The sequence below is a fragment of the Aphidius gifuensis genome, linkage group LG6, assembly GCF_014905175.1.
Source record: "Aphidius gifuensis isolate YNYX2018 linkage group LG6, ASM1490517v1, whole genome shotgun sequence".
Classification (NCBI taxonomy): Eukaryota; Metazoa; Arthropoda; class Insecta; order Hymenoptera; family Braconidae; genus Aphidius; species Aphidius gifuensis.
The window spans coordinates 5853526-5872632 of NC_057793.1; the positions used below are offsets into that span (position 1 = coordinate 5853526).

The 19107-nt window shown below is 25.0% G+C and overlaps 1 protein-coding gene across 7 annotated transcripts in view; it reads left to right on the forward strand.

Moving 5' to 3' along the window:
* Positions 1-19107, forward strand: part of LOC122859028 (SH3 and multiple ankyrin repeat domains protein 3-like) — a 107513-nt gene that overhangs the window by 37171 nt on the left and 51235 nt on the right. For all 7 annotated transcript variants that reach the window (XM_044162356.1, XM_044162353.1, XM_044162360.1 and 4 more), the window contains exon 2: positions 3155-3210. The gene's annotated coding sequence lies outside the window, so the exon portion shown is untranslated. The remainder of the gene's footprint in view (positions 1-3154; positions 3211-19107) is intronic.

The window sequence follows — 19107 nt, forward strand, 5'->3', positions numbered from 1 at the left end:
ATCATGTGTTATAATTGTGCAGTGTATGGATGCGTGTTGTTAGTGTTGTCGTTAATATTTCGGTGAAAGTGTTGAAAAAAATCTCGACGACTTAGCGTTGCACTTTAACCTCGCGTACCTCTAATAAAGTAGACAATTTATATATACATTTGAATTTTTTTCCACAATTTATATATACATTTGAATTTTTATTATGTTCTTGTATGCTTAGTTATGAAAGCGACTATTAACGCCTACATGTACAAGCCCTCATCAACTATACATAAATTTAAAAATCATACACTTTAAGAGTTTTAAAAACTGCGATTTAATTTCAAACCCACTATCAAATTATTTATCGCGACTTTTCATTTATCACATCAACTTGATTTTTTTTTCTCATTTCTAATTGTTTATTTATTAATTTATTTATATTATTCTTTATTTATCTATTTATTTATTTATTTATGTATTAATTAATTAATTAATTTACTTATCTATTTAAATTATTTATTAATTCATCTAATTATTTATTTACTCATTTATTTATTCATTTATTTATTTATACAAGGAAAATAGAAAACACGAGCATATTAAAATGTAAATTTAGTTAAATTAAATTCAGCGACTGTTTGACTTTTGTAATTTTTTGTTTTTTCGACTATTTATTTGTAAAACCAGATAAATATTATTTAAATTATTCTTTATTGAAAATCAACATTAATCTAATTAATACTGAAAATAAAATAAATAAAAAATTACAAAATATTAATGTAAAAAAAAATTAAATTTATTGACATTGAAAAATAATAATGATAAATTAAAAAAAATCATGTCATCAAAAATATTAATATTGAAAAATAAAAAAAAAAATAATATTTAGTAATAAACTAATTTTTAATTTTAGGCTATTTTTTATAATTCATTGTTCATCGAGTGAGCTGATGGTTAAGTCGGCAAGAGCCCTGCCTACAGTGTTGTGGTCTCGAGTTCAAATCCAATAAATTTAAAATTTTGTAAGAAAAACTACCGCATCGGAATTGATGGTTTCAGGGCTATCTTGGATCTTTACTTAGATGTGGCATTCGAAATTCCGCATCTACAGCGATTTGGACTTCGTGGTGTTTGGGGCAAATATAATCTAGCATAGACCACGTGAACAAACGCACTTGGTCTATGCCAGGAAATACTTGCCTCAAATTCCTGATACATATATTTTTATTTTTTTTGAAAAAAAGATAATGTAACACAGCTACACATATCCTATCTATCTCTTTCTCATAATTATCGATGACAACTGTTCTTTTTATAATAGAAAATTTTAATATATTTACTATATTTATTTATTTATTTATTTATTAATATATATACTTATCAATTTATTTGTATAGTGCATTGAGGTTGTGTGCTCATTGTAGAATGAAAATTGCATTATTGGATTAGCTGAATGTCTCGTGAGGTCTTGTCTTTCAACGCTACCAATATAATTTTTTCTCTATTCTTTTTTTTATTCAAGCTTACTGTTTGCATACGGCTTCTGGCTAGATGTCAGATTAAAACAAAATCCAACTCGATATTTATCCACACACACACACACACACACACACACACTCCGTATAAATTAATTTTTTTATTATTTAATCCTGTTAATCATTTGGGAAACTTGAAATAATAATACAATAAATATATGTTAATAATAATACACTTAATAGCTAATATAAATTTATAGTTATATATTAATTTCCAGTCCAATGAACTCCATGGCTATTAGGCTTCATATTTTTTTTTAACAAGTATTCATTTCACTTTCAACATCATCATCAAAAACATAATTTAACAACTTTTTTAAGTACTAAAAAAAAAAACAATATAATATTTAAAAAAAAGCTTTTAACATTAACGTTTTTTGTGTCTCAATTTTCATTTTACTTTTCATATATTCAAAGCAATGCCATCGGAACTAGAGACGCCGGTTTCATCCATGCCACTTTACATTGTTCTTTCTTCAGTTGTCTACATGACTATATTTTTTTTTTTTTTATTACTAACATCTTACTACGTTCTTTTATAATAAAAAAAAACATAAAATATATATAAAGTGTTATTAAATAATATTTAATAAAAAATTTACAGTTTTATAAATTTAATTTTATAACTATTTATATCTGACAAATAATTTATTTTCTCTTTTAATGATTTTTTTTTTTTTGTTTTTAATATTTTTTTTTATCAAGTACTCCTTGTCGTCTGCATCAACAGTGACATATATACCGACACACTCTATGTAAAATGGTTTTTTTTTGTTATTTTAATATTTACGTTGCCGACATTTTCGTTGATGTTGATTTTACACCCTTATGAACCCAAATAACACAGACCGAATGTGCGCTACGAATTCGACACCGGATGCACCGGTTCACTCGTACATTTTTCACCTTTTATTTTTTGTATTATTTTCGCTTAAAGTAACACGAAACCCATGAGCCCTTTCTAAAATTATACTGTAAATAAAAAACAAAATTTAGCAACTTCTCATTTGCAAATAACTTTTGTAGACATTTTACAAAATTTACCTTTAACATTTATAAATTTAGTCAAGTTGTTTCCTTGAAACAATTTTCGCTTTTTTGTTTCATTATCTCTATCAAAATGATAACATTTAATCATCATGTAAATAATCAAAGTCTTGAGAACTAAAATACAAGCTTTATATAAATATACACACAAAGTCATTTACATTTTCCTTTAGTGAATTTGACGGTATCTGCAAGACAACCGCAAGCACTTTGGGACATGTTGTAAATAGATTATACTTTGGGTTATTTTGATGTAGTGAAAGACTCTCATTCTCTCTTGTTCTATTGTGATGGTCTATGTTTACATTGTTATATATACAAAAACACAAGTTCACGGACGTCAAGCTCAACGTCTTCCGGTGTGCAAATATATACCACCACCATCACCAACACTACCAACAACATCAACAACAAATGTTACATCACAACTTTAAATCTTGTACGATAATTTCCTGGACGTTGATTTGAATGATTAAATTATTTTATGTTTATAAAAATTTTATCTACAATTTATCTGACATTAATTTAAGATTAATTATAAATTTATTTATCTATTAAAATTTAATTATAATTTATTTATTTATTTTACTTTGTTACAGATGCTCGTTAATTGTTTGGAAAATTTTGAAAATAAAATATTCGCTGAAAATTAATAGTAAGTTTTTTGTTAATAATTATTTTTACCTATGTTTATTTATATTTAAATAATATTTGAATATAAATAGTGCATGTATATCAAATGAATTGCCATTCGTGTCCGTCTCTTGACCCCAACTATCTTGAGATGCATGAAATTCGTGACGCGAACGAACGACCATGGCCCGAGATCGTTCGCTCAAGAAATTTTTAAATCCTTTTCATCTCAAAACAAAAGCTCTCCCTTTCGTGCTTTTAAAAACTCTCTTTTTCATCTTGAAAACATTGAATAAATAATGAAACAGAGATATGACTTGCATTGTTTCAATGTGGTTGCTTAGCGACCCGGAAGACACGTTTCAAGTTTTTTTTTTTTTTATAATTTAAATTATATAGATCCATTTTGTACACTGATGACACACCATAAATTACCGACACTATTTTTACACTATTAGTTTTTATCTAGCCTTGAATTTTTAATAATTTTTATTTATTTAAAATTTATTTAAAACACTTGGACAAAATTATAATTATTTTAATTTTTTTTCTCCAGATTTATTAGTCGTAATAATAATTAAATCATTATTTTATAATTTAATTTACTCGTTTGTAAAATTAGTAAATTTTTTTATGAATGTGTTCAAATATTTCTCGTCATTTTATCAAAATTACAATTGAATTTTTAACTACTCTTTAAACCCGAGAAGAAAAATAGCAATTAATTTATTTTTGTGGACAAAATGTATTATTATCTTCTCGATTGATTTTTGTACACAACTTTAATAATGATTTGTAAATAATTTTGATAGTTAAGTAACTCATTGAGTCAATGACAGATATGACAATCCAACAATCATCACAAATTAGTAACTCATTTTGTTAAGTGACTCAAGACGATGAGAAATACTCTCTCAACTGTAACGATTAAAAAAATTTTCTCACCAAACACAAGCAAGTCTATTTAAACCTAGAGGGGCAATATTTATTTTTCCTTTTTTTGTTATTTTTCTTTTCAACAATTTCCCACCTAGCTGTACGTAAACATTTAGAAAAAAAAATAAATAATAAATGAAGTTTAAAGATATTTTTTTTTTCACCTTAACGGTACTACATTGGGTCAAGTGATTTTTCTCCTTTTTTTTTTTTCTCCTAAAAATATATATATAGTTGTCTAATAGTTCCGTTAGATGACTCAAAAATTAGTTCAAAGTGCAGGTGTGTATATAATTACATAATGCAATTATTATTATTTTAAAAATTAATTATTTTCATTCAAATATAACAACTCAATTCTCTCTATTATCATTAAATAATTAAAATACATTTTCACAATAAATTAATTAAATTTCTATATTATTTTTAGTAAAAATAAACTTTAAATTTAAATTCTTAGAAAAACAAAAATTTTAAAAACAAAATTAAAAAACATGATTTGATCTAGTTTTTTAATAAAACCCATAAATAATTTACATTTAATGATTTATTAAATTAAAAAATAATAAATATCAATTTCATCATCTAATTATTTCACTAATATTTTTTAAACATTTAAATTGAATTGATTCTTATTATTGTAATAAAAGATAATTCACCTAGAGGGAATGATTTGATGGCATTGCATTCTACATATTTACAATAGGATATTCAATGCCACATGTACACAACACAGGCTAGTGACCCAAGAAATGTATAGTTATAATGCAACTATAGAAAAAAAAAATAATATATAAATACGATGCAAAAAATTTCTTGATGTATATGCATCATCTGAAATTGTTGGTTGACTTGTTGTTACTTTGAATAACATCACTCAACAATATTCTCTATTGTCATTTATTATTTTATTTTTTTCTTTTATTTATTTATCATTATTATTGTGTTATATTTATCAACAAAATAAATTGCTGCATCAATATTCATTGTAGAGCGAATTATTATCATTTTTTTTATTTCTAATAAATTGATGAATGTAATTTTTAAAATTCACTTGTTATATTTTTTTTGTTAATAATAATATAAAGCTTTTAAAATGCAATTCACTTGTTATAATTAAATACAGCATGATTAGCTTGTTATCTAATATTTTATATTTTCAACTTGTCATATATTGTTGGTTTTAAAATAATTAAAAAAATGAATATAATAAATTGGATATTCATGCAAATTTGACATTGAAAAAGTTGATAGTCCATAAAGATCTATTTGTGAAATAGCCAATTCACAGACAAGCACATGATCGTAAGTGTCTGTCATGGACTTGACAGTGAACTTATTAAATGACACAAAGTCACGCATGTCTATTTTTATTTTTAAAAATATGTTTTGCTAGCTTGCTTGTATGCTGCATCAAGGTTTACACTTGTGAATATTATCATGCCAATAATAAACACTCAAGAAAAGAGTCGTATTGTATATTTTGCATGTTTTTATTTTCTAATATTATACAGTTTGAGCTTAATTTAAATATATTATCAATTTTTTTTCCATCTTTTTCTAAAGATATATTAGTTTTATATTTAATCTCATCAACTCTCAGAGTTTTACTTCAAACAGTCACGCACTGTCGGGGTCCAGATGATAATATTAAGAAAAAAAAAGGAAAAAAAATTGTCTCATGATAGTAAAAACGACGAGAATACATCACTTTACTAGTAAAGTAGTTCTTTTCAAGTCTTGTTCGATTATCTGTTACAAACTCACTTGTATATATTTGTTATTTTGTTACCACACACATCACTTTAAGCAATCTACTATATATCCAACTCATGACAACATAAACGACCTGTTTTATTGATTTTTTTCATCATTTTTTTTTGCTGGTGCTTCATAATTTATATGAAAAAAATTTAAACGTTCACGGCATGAAATACATTGAGTTAAAAAAATTGTGTATATTGCTTTTATCAAGGTCATAAATGAACAAGTGGTCAAGGTGACTTTTAATATTAATCCATCCATTTAAAAAAATATAGAGTTATACAATTTTTTTTTTATTTTATAATTTTTAATATACAAATGAAATAATAGTTTCCGCAATTCACAAAAAAAAAAAAAAAAAATGTATATTTAATTCAACAGCAGAGGTCAGAGATTGCATAACAATATATAGTAACTTGTAAATGTTGGCATGGGAATAAAAAATAAGATTATTATCACTTGGGTGTTTGTAGTTGCGTGTGAGTTTGTAGAACCACACATGGTTGGTGATGGTGGTGATGGAAAAGTCGCATGATTTGATGATCGGCGTCAAGTTGACTATCAAAAGAAGCTTGAGGGTGAATCTCGTATATTCACTGGATATATAACTGGCTTGCCAGAGGCTAACTGAAGATGACAACAACAACAACGAGACATCTGTACAGTGGTCACGCAATCATGCCGATCACTTGATGCTGTGTTGAGTCTCCAAGTTTTTGATGAAATCGCGCATACAAAAGCCAGTGAAACTCATGGCTGGAATACAAATTGTATTTGAATTATTTTTAAAAAAAAAATTACATATACAACTTGAAGATCTATTGCCATATGTTGTTTTTAAATTTTATTTATTTATTATTGCAAAAAGTAAAAGTTATTTATATTTTTTTTTCATATTAGTTTTAAATAATAAATAAATAAATTTTCAACAAGTGAAGAAAGTTAAATAATATTTTTTTTAAAAAAACAATATGTGTATTTTATGTTAACTGTTATTATCTCATTATTTATACTTAAAAAAGTAAATGTGTATGATAAAATACACAAGAGATGAAAATAATATTAACCCACGTAACAGAAAATTTTTTCATGTAGATATTTTCTCAATGAACAATTTGATTTCGATCTGTAATATATTACCAGCTAGATCTAAATTGATGTTGCACAAGTGAGAGGAAAAAATAAAAAAACGAAAAAGACGAAGAAGAAAAAGTGGAGGAGGAGGAGGAGGACTACCCAGTGGCTGACAAATATTTGCACGCCTTTGCACCTCTATCACGTCATCATTCTCGTGACTCAATTCAAATGAATTATCAATTTAATAATTTACCACAAACAATTTTTATTTAATTTTTTTATTGATTAACTTTCGATCCATTTTTGAATCTAAAAAATATTTAAGTTAATCAATTATTAATATAACAAATAATGCGAAATGAAAATAATATTTTTATGCAGACTATTACGTTATGGTTGCAGCTTGGATGTTGGTGGTGAAACGTAGATGGTACCAAGACAAAATAAAAAAAAAAATAAATAAAAGAACCGGTCCCTTATAATTACAGGGTCCACAGCAGCCATCAGGTATCATCGGGTGGCTCACCATCATGTTCATATTTATAAAACTATATACAAATCTTCAAACAAGAAATTTACGAGTTTAACCACCTCTGGGCATTTGCCTGCAAGAGCCAATCATTCGACCACCCAAATTTTATATCAGCAAAATATATTTATATATATTAATATCATATTTATTTTTAAATTTACTTTTTATCTTGCTGTTGTTGTTGTTGTTGTTTTTTTAGTGACAATGTATCTTTAAATTTTTAATAAACTTTTAAGATACTTGTTGTGATTTCTGTTGATCACTTCAAGTGACACTGGCAATTCGTTTTTCTTGAGTTTATCAATGTCGATGCCACCACAATCGTAACTTAACTTTTGCAAAATTGTTCATGTCGAGTTTCATTGTTTAAGATATCTTTTTGCCTGGCTTGTTTTAGTATCAAAGTGTATACAATATACATACATCCTCAACATCACCAAGGCCGTTTGTGTATATACCATACGTCCAATACAATTTACATACATTTATTTATTCAGCATGATTCAAATTAACATATACAATCGATGGCTACAGTTTTCAATTTTTTTTTTTTTTATTATTTCTTTTATTTCAAAGAAAAAATAATTTTGAAAAAAAACAACCACATGTGCTTTGAAATATTATCAACCGACAAGTGTGTATATTGTTGTTATATACCAACAAAATTAAGAATTGTGATTCATCATTTTTAGATTGATAATAATATTACTTGAGTATTACAAAAATAATCGCGAGTCAATTTACTTTTTTTTTCGTAATTTTTCTTTTGATAAAATAGATTACAGAATCTACAATTTTTTCTCGCATCAATTTGATGATTTTTCTAAATGAAAAATATTATTTAACACATGACCAGTTTAGCCTCAATTATTGTTTTATGATTTTTTATAAAAATTAATTAGCTGCCAATGAATAAAAAAATTTAAAAAATTTAATATATGAAAAAATTTAGATGACATGTCGTATATAAATAAATTTTAGTAAATTGCTCGGTGTCGAGGGTAAAGGAAAAAGTTAAAAAAATTAATGTTGGATTAAAATAAAGTAGTGATGAACAGGAAGAACGTGTTTCAAAATCAATAAATGGTGGCGATGTTACAGCAGCTAGTGAGTGAGATAATAACATGGCACGAATCCAAATCCTTTTCGAAGGCAGAGGGTTAAATTTTACAATAAAAAAAAAAATTATTTTGTTGGATATTATTACAGTGAGGTAGCAATCTTTTTTTTTATTCATTGGTTGAAATTTGATAAATTAACTGAAATACAAATCTAATATTATAGAGATCAAAGTCACCGACAGGCTTGTTAGTTGTTCAACAATAATGACTGAATAGTTTTGAGTTGTTCACACTATTATATTTACCAAAAATTAACTTTATATTTTCAATTTAAATAACATGAAAATAAAAAAATTAAAATTAAATTAAATTGTGAATTTTTAACATCAAACAATTGATTGTTTGAACAAAAAAAAAAATCGAAAATTACAATTTAAATTGTTGGTTTTTTTTCTTTTGAAGCTTGAGATTTATAATATAATAATTTTTTATTATTTATTTTTTGATTCAGCAATAATAATACATCTTGATTTAAATAACATTGAGAAATATCGTTTTTTTTCTCCGTTAAGTTGTAAATTTTATAATAGACTAGACTCTTTTTTTTTTTTGCACCCCAATATATTTGCGTTAAATTAAATTTCATAACGTCGTTGTCAGCAATATATTTCAGGTATATAATTTATCATGATAATGTAACATGTCATTCATGTTGTCATTTTTAAAATTAATTTTCACTTTCTGCATTTTCATAATTTATTAATATCAAAAATAATAGTTAACGACAAGTGCAGAAAGATCACTAATCGGAAATGACTTCAAAAAAATATTATCTCTAAACACACAATATATCAGTAAAAGAAAATGAATTTTTTCTTTTGATTCACGAATGGAGAAAGTCCTTAACAGGTTGTAACACATGGCATATGATATAACAGTCGAGTCGTAATAATTTTTTACACATGAAAAGATAAAAAGTTGTTATTTTTTTTTCTCAATTTTTAAAATACATTTAATTTTTTTTTCTTCAATAAAATCATAAAATTAAATACCTATAATATCAAATTAATTGTGTATTTGTCTATCAAAATTTTACAGAATAAAAACTTGAAATAAAAAATTTCCCTTTCAAGTTTTCAGTGCAATATATAAATCCAAGTTTCAAGACGGACTCATTAAATTGATCATCAAACAAAACGATTAATTATATATAAAAATTTTCTCGCCTTTTGATTACTTTCACCGGTACAACTACACACCCACACACACATAAATTGAATTGATAAATTGATGTACTTATTGTACACCGACAAACAACGAAATTATTTTCATCCGTCCCTTCAATTTTGTAATTACTTAAATTTATTGATTATAAAATTTAAAAATAATAAAAAGAAAAAAAATGATTTTTATAGTAGTAATTATTATTTCATCAATCAAAAACACACAACATTCATAAAATATATATATCTAATGAGTTGGTTTGGTTGCTGTTAATTATTTTAATATTTATGCGTTATTCGTGATCATAAGTATCGATTGCCGATCGATCGATAATTACATCATTGACTGGATATTATATACGCATGCGTCATGAGTTGATTTTTATACTAATTCCTTACTTGGCTACTTTTATTATTGTTATTATTATTGTGTGTATATATGTATACGCACAAACGAGAGTTGAAAAAAAGATGCCAAGAGTAAATTTTCAGTGCAGTGATCGTGCTGAGGCTTGTGCATACCATCGACCGTTGCCTGAGGATAACCGGTAATAGCCGACGGTTACAGTAACAGTAACTGACCTACAGAATCTTGTATATATTTTTTTATTTTTTTTTATTATTAACTTGTATATATATATCGCTAAATGCAATTTACTTTTCTACTCAGATTTAGTTCATTTTATTCATCAAGTAATGACATCTTTTTATCGGTAAAATTATTTAAATCATAATTAATATATCGTCGATGGGTGATTTTAATTTTTCAATATTTATTTTTTATAATTACGAGAATAATTAAAGATATTTTTAATGTAATTGATAAAAAAAAACTTGGTTTTTGAAGCAAAATAGAATTAGGTAGAATTTTTTAAAAATGAAATTTCTTTTTTTTAATTGTTTCTAATGATTGTACAAGTTGGAGAATAATCAATAGAAAATTTTCTTACAAAATTATATTTAAAAAATAAATATTGCACCTTGAAAACCGTTGTGTTGGTTTTTATGTCAAATCTATATTAAAATATGAAATTGTAAATAGAAGAAAAAAAAAATGTGCCAATGAAAAAAACAAATAGAGTTTCTTCAATTTCAAATGAACCATAAAACCAATTTTTTTTTTTCAAATAACATTAATTAATTTATATCCATTTCAAAAGTTAAAATTTTTACATAAAAAATTAATAAACAAATTGTTTATTAAATTTTGAAATATTAAAAAAAAGAAAATCAATAATAATTTCAAAATTTTTAATTTATATTTAAATAATTATAAACCAAAGTTAAAAAGTTTTTTAATAATTGATTTAATTAATAACTATTTTAACAATACAACTAGAAAAAAAAAAAAAAGAAAAATTTCAATTTATTGCAACAAAGTTTGTACATATAATTAAATTGTATAAGTTTATCAAAAAAATATGAAAAACTTTGTTGCATCAAATACACACTACCAACTTTGCTTTCCACAAGATTTACAACTTCTCATTGCCAAACCATAATTATACCATAACAAGAATGTGTGTGTGTGTGTGTTTACATATACATGTGTTTTAAAACTTTTCATATAATATATATATAGTTTACATTTTAAATTTTCTCACAACCTAACTGTCCCAAATAAACCACCACATACACATACAAATTAATTTTAATATGCAACAATGTTGATGGTCTAGTTGTTGAATATTATAATATCTGTTATAGTAGCTGATATTCCCACAAAACTTACACTTGCTATATCCATTCACTTCATCATATGAAGTTGATGTGTTTTATTATTATTCTCTCATATAGTAATTGACTCAAACTATCCTCTAAAAGTTTCGCAAATTTATTAAACATATCAATTTTTTATCTAAAATATATTAAAAACTAATATTTATTATTAATAAAATTTATTTATTAATATTAACAATATTAGCAATCATTTTATTATAATTTATAAGCAAAATTATAATTTCAATATTAATAATTCAAGTAGAAAAAAAAAATGTATTTAAATTATTTTTAAATCAAATCACATGAGAATATGAATTTTTCAAATATAATTCAAGTATTGAATTTTAAATTTAATATGAAAATGCTATTACCCTGTAAATTTCACACATTCATTTATTTATTTTTTAAAACAAGATTTATATTTTTTTTCTAATTATAAACCATCTAGTAATTATTGTTGTTTGATAGACTAATTATAATCTGTTATACTCGATCACTAGATATTAATGCAAACTTGTATATATAAAATCATGAAATAGATATCATGAAATTATCAAGTATGTCGATGACAATTATTTCTAGATATGAATTAACCAGCCAATAATAATAATAGGAAATTACATTACCAATTGATTGACAGCCCCGGAAATAATGTTTGGATAAATCGATCAATTTTGTAATAAACAAACACAAACACACACACACGCTTGTCATGTGTCCATACACGCATTGTATTGATAAATATTTTTATAGTGCTAGTTTATTGTAAGAACACATGTCAACTTGATGTTAACATGAATTAAAAAAAATAAATAAATACTAGTAAATTATAATACAAGTATTATACAACAACACATGTGTGTATATATTATATTTTTCCGCTTGTTAGGTAGATCAGAAGCCCGAGGTGTATATCTATTTTAAAAAATATAAAAAAAAAAATGTAAATCGAATGCTATATGAGGTACTTTAGAGGATTAAAATTTTCGAAGCATAAAATATGCTTCAAGTGTCAATTGCCAGGTGACCCGCATCAGTTGCACTAAGTCAGCTTCCTCATTCTACAATGAAGAAAAAAAATAAATTAAATTTTTAAAGTTAAAAGTCAAGATTATAATATCACGTCACAGTTTTTTTTTTTTTAAATAAAAAAAAAACTCATTTGCTGCAAATATATTTAAGAAAAAAAAAAACAAGGTTTTAGGTCATATTGATTTTTAAAAATAGAACTTCATATGTGCTTTGCAAAAAAAAAAAATATTTTAAAAAATTTGTTAAGTACCTTGTAGAAAAAAAAAAATATTGATCCCGGAAGTGAAATGTCAGGTTGATCGTCACCACCACACTGACTTAATGTGCAATTTATTTTTTATAAAAATCTATACTCTGAAATTAATAATAAAATTCTAGTTATTATCTAGTATTTATTGATGAAAAAAAAAAAAAGATTTAAATAGTAAAAAAAAATAAAGTCAAGTCAGACGTTGAGGGACAACATTGAATGGCGTGACAGATCTTGAGTTTGTATATTGCTTCAAGTCAAAACCCGGAAATAAAAAGGATACGCTCTAACAACTCTGTATCACGAAGATGAAAAAAATATAAAAAAATTATTTATAAAAATACCCTTGAGGGTGACGATATCTTGTGAAAAATAAATTATTGTTACGTTGGCGGGTCATCAACCATCAGGCGCATCGTAAACGTGAGCAAAAGACTCTTGATCATTGCGATCAGGTTTAATTGAAATCACAAACCTTCGGGCCAATATTTTCCGTCAACTCTTCATATACAATTACACATAATAATGTCCCTCATCAATATATTATTTTTTTCTTTATACAATTACTTTTTAATTATTAAAAAAAAAAATTTATTATCCGCTTTATTTTTTTAAACAGCACCTGTGTCACATACCTTCGACCAATCAAAAATACTCTCAATTTTTAAATGCCTCGAAGCTTGACTAAAAAAAAACATTTTACCTCTCATTTATTGCATGATGCTATTTTTTTTTTTTTTGATACATCAACACTGCCACTGGGCATTTGCGTAAATTCTTAAAAATTATATACAATTTTTTTTTATTCATTTTTCTCCACCGCAACATGCAAATGCCTTGAATTTTTTTTTGTCTTTCACTTTTTCCGAGAATAATTTACAAAAAGTGATGGAATGAATGATGATAAAAAAAAAAAAAATACTAATGAGATATTAATATATTTATTTATATATTTTTTAATATTAAAATTATCAAAGTAATCAATTAATAGCTCAAGGATATTATTTGCGAGCTTATATAGTTTTATTTGTATTTGAGCAATACAATTATTTTGTTTTTAAAAATGTAAAATTATGTGTTCACTTGTTGGGTTAATGTGGTAACTGTACTCATCATATTTGATGTGGTGTTGTGAGTTTTGCGTGTATAGACGATATATATATGTAAAAGTGTATATTATTATTACCGTAATTATTTTGATCGACGCTAACGATGCTAACGATGAAATGAGCACGTGGATGTTTTATAAACAAATTACATCGCAATGAAAATCTACAAAGTTCACACTCACAATCGCGTGTTTTAACACCCTCTATTTTTAAACTCAAACAAAATATATATTTTTCAATTTAAAAATTATTTACAATTTATTGTTGCTTGATTTTAAAGTTTTGTAGCTTTATTTATGAATAAATTCACATGAGTTGAATTTAAAATTTTAATAATAATTATATTATTTAAATAATAAAATCACAAAGCATAAATAATTATATATTATTATATTTTACAATTTGCGTTTTACCGTTTGTTAAATATTGAGAAATAAATTTGAACTGAAAACATTTTAACAAAAAAAAAAAAAAAAGAGGATTGGCATGTCAATTTCCAAGTGACCCAATTTTTACTATTAGTTGCTTTTTTTTTTTCTAAATTCCTTTTTTTTCAAGCCAAGTGAAGTATACAGATTAACAAGACAAAAGTTTCTTTTTATTTATATTTTTTTTTTTTGCCCTAATTATCATTGTTCTATTTTCATTTTTTTTGTCCTTAAGAATTATAATTTTTTAGCTGGTTATTATTGACAACAACTTTTGGCCTGAATGACGCAGAAAATAATGAAAAAAAGATTTAAATTGTCACATCATCTTTTTGTGATGGATGATAAATTGAATGTGAACAGGTCAGAATATTATAGATGACGAGCTTTTTTTGCGCAGGTCGTTGTTATTGTGGTCGTTGTCGTTGTTCTGCGTTGTTCCAACCCCATCCATCTTACTACCAAGCCGGAAATGTCGGCAACGAAGAATCCAATGTCTCGCAACAGGATTTAATAAATCATTAAAAAAAAAAAAGGACTTACAAAGGACGCAATTTAGATAGATATATATATGCTCAACTAATTCGAAAGATTTAACTCATTGTAAAAAAAATTAATGATGCAGATGCTGTTACTTCTGGATGATTCTTTGTTTTTTTTTTCCCTCTTTGGTTGGCTGTAACAGAATCGCCCTCTTTTGCCAGGCATTTTAACTATTATAAATTTCTACTACCCTCACTCTCACTGACTCTCACTCACCCTACTACTCTATCTCGCTTGGATCAATAGTCTGGTCCAGAAATGCAGCAGCAGGGCCGTCTTCATGACGCGCCCGCGTCCAATGACCCGCCTTCAATTCGTTATGAAATCTCAAATTATTAATTACTATTTTGATTGTTTATTTACTTGATTTTCTATTGAATCAAATATTATTATTTTTAAAATATATAGTGGTTCGTTTAAATTATATATATTTTTTAAAAATGAAACACAAAAAAGTCAATTTATTTTTGTCGACTATTGTTCCTAGAAATAATTGTCAGGATATCTTGTGGATTCTCATGGATCGTTAGCCACCCGTGCGCACAAACTGATAAGCTTGTTAATTAGCTGAAAAAATAGTCAACTTCATTATACGTGTATGTATGTTGTTGGGTTAAACTTGTAGAGACAAAAAAAATCTAAGAACTCTACAATTTTTTATCATAGCTTTTTTTTTTTGTACATTTAAAAATAAAAACACAAATTGCATTTACTTCCAGTAAAAGCTATCATTTTTTCAGCAACAATATTCTTTGGAAAATTAAAAAAATAAATAATGGTTCTTCTTGATACCACCCGGTGATTTTATATCACACAAAAATATGTGCAATAATATAATTTAAAGTATATAAATATATCCTTCGACATTTGCAGATGTGTATTAAATGTGGTCGTTGTAATATTAATTGCCAAGTAATTAACGACAAGTATACTATAAATAAAATTTTTTAAATAAACTTTGCAGTAGTGAGATCAATTATTCGGTTGGGGAACCAGCCACTATCACTTTCCACAATCTCATTTGATATACCTATCATAATTTATCAATGAGCTCGTAGTCTTTCAATAAATATTCGACATATTGTATTTGTTCATTTGTTTATTGAAACATTTTCATATTAATTTATAAATAAAAGCTTTATAGATTTTTTTTTTTTTAATATCATTTTTATATATTATAAATATACATCAAGTTTTACACTATCATTTAGTAATTTTTGTTTTTCATAGTTATTTTAAAATAACGTACATAAATAAATTCTCAAAAATTACAAAACCATAAATTACCTTCAATTATTCTTTCATTTATTAATTACTTAATTTTTTTTATCAATGTAAAATATAAAAATAATAATAATTTAAAAAAATGAAAAACAAAAACAGGATCTTTCTGGACTTTCCGCAACTATTAAAATAAATAAATGTGTACATTTCTCAAGTTCCAACGGATCGTTACTGTTATTTACAATCGGATGTGTATCCCATCTTGGAATATCGTTTGCGAATCTTCGTACAATAACTTTTATTATTATTATTATTTTTATTCATTTATTTTTCAATGTCCACAGATATATATATGTAGAAGTTTATTTATTTTTATTTTGCATGAGTAAGTTTATTTTACTTATCTAGTGAAAAATAAATACTCTCGATGGTTATAGTGAATTTATTTTTTTACATCTACTTTTATACAAAATTTATTCTCTGAATGAAAATAACACCTCAAGCAGCAGCATCTTCAGTTTCTATATCTAAGTTTTATTTCAGATTTTTTTAGGGATGAAAATTATTATTTTTATAGTCGTCTTCGAGGCTAGACTCAGCATCAAATAATCTATATATATATTTTTGTTGTTTATTTATTTTTTATTTGTTTATTTATTTATTTATTTATTTATTTACCAAACGTTGCACTAAATCTTGCTCGGAGATATCTTTGTTGTGTATCAAAGTCAGTATGGCAGCGGGGTGTGCCACCTTTTTATTTATTTTTATTATTTCTTTCTCTATCTTTCACATTAAACAACTTGACTTTTACATGCTTGTACGTTGGCTTGTTTCTGTTAGAACCATCAAGGAATGCAACAAAACACTTTGGCAAAAATGAGTGAGAAATTTATCACGTTCAAATTCCCCAGGGTAACCCATACTCTCTCTCGATCTATATTACGTAATCCAAATTCCTTAAATCTCTCGAACAATTTTTACCATTATATTTTTTTTTTATTATAAATTTTTGTTTGATACAATTTATAACAATATAATTTTTGAAAAAGCGGGATGTTATTTTGCAAAATAAATACTTCCACAAAATATAAAAATGAACTTATAAATTTTGCATTGATTTAAATCATAAAAAATACAAAATTATTATATTACAATGAATTTTTTTATAAAATTATATTTGTTAATCATTAGACTGTCTTTATTTATTATTTCATTTCTTCACGTTTCATCTTAACAAATTTTTTTTTAATTGCTCGCTCAATTTCATCATAAACCACTTCCATATATATATTATTTATTTTTTTTACTACTAAATTTTCTCATATGTATAGTCATACGTTTTTCATCAACGTAGTTTTTTCTTTTTTTTTTTCATTTGCTACTTGGTTCGTTAGACTGACAATTATATATACGAAGCTTTCCATTTTAGTAGTTTAATACTCTTTTTAAAATTAAAATGATTAATTTATAAAAATTATGTGCCATAAACTAACAAGTGCTGGAATTTTTTTTAATTATCTCAATGATAATTAAATTAATTGAATAAAAATAAAAAGCTTCTAATCAATTTTAAAAAACTATGTTTCAATAATTAACTTTTTACGTGGTTTTTTTGTGGGCCTCTCCTACAAAACGGCTTCAGTGGATAATTTTAAAAATAATCATGCAAATAGATTAATAAATTTTAACTATTTGAAAATAAAATTTCATCATGGTATGAGGATTATTAGGTTTTTTATAAAATATACAGTAAATGAGAAGTGTAAATTTACGCATGTTTTACGACAATCAGAAAAACAACTTATAAAATAGATAAAATTAATATAAAGATGATGGCTCGTGCCTTGCAAAATTTTCTACAAGGTTCATCTTAATCACAGTGATTATTTTTATTCATGACTTAATGCAGTAGCATTAACATTAACACACCCGTATTCGCATGTTTAATAGTATATTGATTTTTAAATGGCTCACAGGTAGTGTTCAACGAGGTCATACTCTACTACTACGATATATTTTTTAGCTATTAAATAAATAGAGTACTTTGTTCATATATACAATATTAATAGTCGTACAAAATATATATTAAACCAATGCAAAGCTGTGAAAGTCACATAAACCTACTCATCTATTAGAAATATATATACTTTTAAAATCGTTAAATTTCAGAATTTATGAGATTATAGGAAAAATAAAATAATATATTTTTTAAATTACTATATAAGTTTAACAATAAATGTTATTTGACAATGATTTATATAGAAAATGGACACTGTATTTTTATAAATAATTAAAAGCAGGTGTTTTTTAAATTTAAAAATGAATGAAAAAATTAAGTAATTATAATAAATGAAAGAATAATTGAAGGTAATTTATGGTTTTATAATTTTGGAGAATTTATTTATGTACGTTATTTTAAAATAACTATGAAAAACAAAAATTACTAAATGATAGTGTAAAACTTGATGTATATTTATAATATATAAAAATGATATTAAAAAAAAAAAAATCTATAAAGCTTTTATTTATAAATTAATATGAAAATGTTTAAATAAATAAATGAACAAATACAATATGTCGAGTATTTATTGAAAGACTGCGAGCTCATTGATAAATTATGATATATCAAATGAGATTGTGGAAAGTGATAGTAGCTGGTTCCCCAACCGAATAATTGATCTTACTACTGCAAAGTTTATTTAAAAAATTTTATTTATAGTATACTTGTCGTTAATTACTTGGCAATTAATATTACAACGACCACATTTAATACACATCTGCAAATGTCGAAGGATATATTTATATACTTTAAATTATATTATTGCACATATTTTTGTGTGCTATAAAATCACCGGGTGGTATCAAGAAGATCCTATATACTAAATATTCCTCATGATTTATATAATTTTTAGTTTTATATATTATTATTATTATTTTCTTCTTTAACGTCTTTTCGTTAAGAAGCAGCATGCACAGCACGAAGCGGATACCATTGCCGATCTTTAAAAAACGTAA